The sequence below is a fragment of the Nothobranchius furzeri genome, chromosome 5, assembly GCF_043380555.1.
Source record: "Nothobranchius furzeri strain GRZ-AD chromosome 5, NfurGRZ-RIMD1, whole genome shotgun sequence".
Lineage (NCBI taxonomy): Eukaryota > Metazoa > Chordata > Actinopteri > Cyprinodontiformes > Nothobranchiidae > Nothobranchius > Nothobranchius furzeri.
In genome coordinates this window covers 23,712,712-23,716,713 of record NC_091745.1, presented here as the reverse complement: position 1 = coordinate 23,716,713, position 4,002 = coordinate 23,712,712, and the positions used below count along the sequence as shown (strand labels likewise).

At 38.4% G+C, this 4,002-nt stretch overlaps 1 long non-coding RNA gene across 1 annotated transcript; it reads right to left on the bottom strand.

Annotated features, from left to right (window-relative positions):
• Nucleotides 1-2,027: 2,027 nt before the first annotated feature.
• LOC129157138 (uncharacterized) lies at nucleotides 2,028-3,127 on the bottom strand. The gene is made up of 5 exons (XR_008560488.2): nucleotides 3,009-3,127; nucleotides 2,886-2,936; nucleotides 2,383-2,427; nucleotides 2,214-2,278; nucleotides 2,028-2,127 (listed from the first exon to the last, which is right to left on the bottom strand). It is a non-coding gene; the product is annotated as an uncharacterized lncRNA (long non-coding RNA).
• Nucleotides 3,128-4,002: the final 875 nt, after the last annotated feature.

The following is a 4,002-nucleotide window of genomic DNA, read 5'->3' as shown; positions in this document are numbered from 1 at the left end:
GTGTATCTAATGACTTTTGGACAATTTAAATGTATGTTCCGTGTAAATTCACACTTTACCTGTGCGCCTGAACGCAGCATCAGGAGGAGCCAATGGTGAGCTAGACAACAAGGTGAAAGCTCTCTGATTGGATGTGGAGGTGCCGAACTACGCATCTTCCCGGAGCTAAACTATACCTAGCTGCGGACATTGCCCAGGAAAACCACGCCCAGGAAAAGCACGCCCCCGGCCAAAACACCCCCCCCCCCCCCCCCACACACACACACACACACACAAAACACGCCCCCGCCCCCCTGTTGAGCTACTCCCGAGCTCAACAACGGCGAACAACACAATTGAAAGACAATAAATAAATAGTATTAACGTAATTAAACAGACAGAATTCCAGGTTTAAATATGAATGTATGGATTTTTTTGGCCATCCCCAGTGAGATTATTTTTGTTTCTTGCATACACACTTTATGGCCATCCCCAGTGAGATTATAAAACACAGATACCACCAACAAATAATCAGTAGCCGTACAATAATCAGTTGCCGGTAGGCACAACATACCTATGCTTACTGAAGTTAGCAGGTGAGTAATGTATGTGTAAGTGTTTATTCAAATGCAATAAAATTAAAAACCAGATAAAGTAATTAGTGGAAATAGTTTTAATTAACCCCTTAAGCCCACTGGCCTCCACTTTTGGGAGCACGCCTCCTACAGCAACATTTAACTTTCAACCATTTGTTATTACAGGCACTAACAGTGGGTCTAAGTTCATACGAGTGAGTAGTTAATATCTATGTTACTATTTATGGTTTTTTATTGCTTCTTTACAGTGAAAAGCTGCTGATGTGTAATTTATGGGCATATTTACATGTGTATATATGCATTGCATATATTCTGTTAACAGGAATGATGGCTGGCCCTTTGACACAAAATGTATTGATTTAGAAATTACTAAAATATTTTGCATTAAGTATACAATTCACAAGACTAGTAAACTGATATTGACCATACACTAATCTGGAAAGAATATGCTGTAAACACAAAAGCAGAAAAGTTTGGCTTTAGAAAAAAAGTTCAGGCAAATGAAACACCCAACAACAGCTTTTATTGCCCTGACAAAAACCTTCGAAAAATAAAAAAAGTCCACACAATGAGATGAGTCCAGAGCTTTTCTGAATTTCTCCGTGTATATGAGCAGTTCCATGGCATAGGACAGCAGCTGCCTCTCACTAATGAGACAGAGATAAATAGCAATTAGTAAAAATGACATTTACACCTAGAGGCTGTCATAAACAATGTGAAAACAATACATATAGACATTAGCACTGTTCTTGTGTTTGTAGAATACATCCAGTCACACTGCTGTACATTTCTGTGGCTTTGTCTGGTCAACATTCATGGACAGCTGAAAGTGCATGGATGGTTGCCTGAGTAATGAGGTGAACAAAAGGACATCTTTCATGTAGACATTAGTCTGTCATGTTGCAGGTAACAAGATATTAACCATGAGTTATAGAGTGACAACAGTAAAGGCAAAAAATATTTTCATGTGATACAAAAAAATTTTCAGAATGCTGACCACGTTGTGTTGGTCCATGCCGTCATTGTTCTTAATCACGACACAAAAACATGACTTCATGCACAGCAGTTACAATTAATTTTATTTTGTTGTCATGCAATAATCTTCACTCATAGTCACCTGCTCTCTGGGTGGAAAGCTGTAGGGTGTGTTAAAATACACATGGTCGGTGTCCTGTGGATTCAGAGGAAAGCAAATAATTGTATCAGTTTGTTTTACAGTTATCCAAAGAGGATTGACATTTGCACTTATTATACCACCACCATTGAAAGTTGACAACATATCAAACTTTCGGCTATTTAAAATCAACAAATAAACCACAAAAAATTGGAAAAGCTAAATACAGCAACTGATAATTGTGGGACTACTGCCGTCTCAGAATCATTCCATCCCTGAAAGTGATGACCTATTTTCAAACAGGCAGGAGTAAGGTCTTCACTGACCATGGTGCTGCTTTCATGTTCTCTTTTTCTTTTTATCCTGAATACCGGTGGTACATTGGTAGAAAGGGTTGCCTGTCCCTCTTCTGTAAAATGGGCAAACTTCCTTCCATACCTGTAATAAACACATATTTTCATGAGCCAGAACTGAGACAAGTGTGACCATAAAAAAGTCATCGTTCAGGAAGCCCTGCAGCGTACCCTTCCAGGCCAAGGTTTTCTAATAGGACAATGCACCACCATCTTCGCAGGAGACACATGTCATCCTAATAAAGACCACAGGTACACTATGAGGACACATTAGTCATAGTATATTAACAATATTTGAAAAGTAGTGATAGAATTTTTACATTTTTCTTTGTAAACTTACCACACTGAAGTCAAAGGATGCTTCCATAGCAAAGTACCAGGCATACTGTAGTGATGACACATTTTCAAACAATAAATATGAGACTGCTCAGTGACAGAGTGGGCACACATTTACACTAAAATATGTAGTGCAGATCATTACAATAAACTGTATATTAGAGAAGACATGATAAACTGCATGGATAGAATTAGCACTGTCCACAATCCATTTATTAACTTTATGTAATGCTGTTTTTGTTGTGGTTTTGTTTTGTTACTGTGTTGATTTAAAGTAATTCAATTGTGTAATGTAGCTTTACATGAACCTAACATAGTTCTTCAATTGAAGCCATGCAAAATACTACATGTTATCCAATCAGTGGCTCCAGCTTCTGTACCTGGAACTCAATTAACGTCATATAGAAAAATTTATTGGCTTAAAGATGCAATTATAAATAAGATATCCAACAAAAGAATACAAAAATCGTGTGTCACGTTATTGTATACGGCATTACCGTCACTCACCATTATCATGAAGACACCACAATCATTGCCATGTGTCTGCTTAGGAACACCCTGTATGACAGTTAAATTAAACAAATAACCGATAATTACATTTCAGTTTAATTTTGATATTGCAGGCAATACCTCCAAATCCAGAGCAGTTTTCTCCACCCAGGTTCCCACAGCTGTCTGCTGTGTAACATCTCTGAGTAACCCAAACAAAAAACAAAAAACAACAACAATGTAAAACTTAAAAAGCTGTATGCTGCTATGATTTTGTAAGAGATAAAAAATATAAGAAATTGATGGCATGTGAACCGTATCAATAGGCGTGTTTCCACTACAAGAACTTGAGGATAGATTTACAGGAACCTCCCGACATGTCAAACGGCCGTTTTCAGGAACCTTCTGAGTACCTGCTCTGGAGTAGCTGACTGGTTGTAACTCAGAAGGAAATGACATCAGCAGACGTCAAAAACAACTGGCATCAGTATAATTAGAAGAGTAGCTGGTGATGCAGAATGAAAAAAAGGCACCGATCGCATTAAAAGTCTAATTCCCAACACTGGAAGACTCTGTGTAATCCCCCCACAGCTGTTGGACAAAACGGTAAAAATCCACCACAGACTTAATTAAAGGGGCTTGTGTCTCAAAATTCAGAGCTGCTCTTGTCCTCCGAATGGATTAAATTAGAACATACTTCTATAAAATAAATGCTTTTATTATTATTAATGTCATATAGGGTGCTTTTTTTGGGCTGATCATTGACGTCAGTCACTGCCAAAGCAGTCGTGATATGCTGTTGTCTGTGGAAGTTCTGAAAGGGCTGAATTTGAATGGAGATACAACAGCTGAGAGGACTGGGACATCCTATCTCCTGGTCAAGTTCCCCATCCCAGGAACTACCCTGGAGTTCTGCTAATGGAAACATGCCTAATATCTGTAATCCACAGAACGGGGAACATGTCCAAGAACGGGACCATGCAAATTGGTAAATATTCATAATTTCCTAAAGTTCAAAAAGGATGTTGTCTTTCTGTCTTCCTCCCCTTTTCATTGCATTTCATATTTGTCTATTTTCTTCACTTTCAGCTATTTGAAGCAAATCTCATCTGACCCTATAACAAATGTGCAGAGC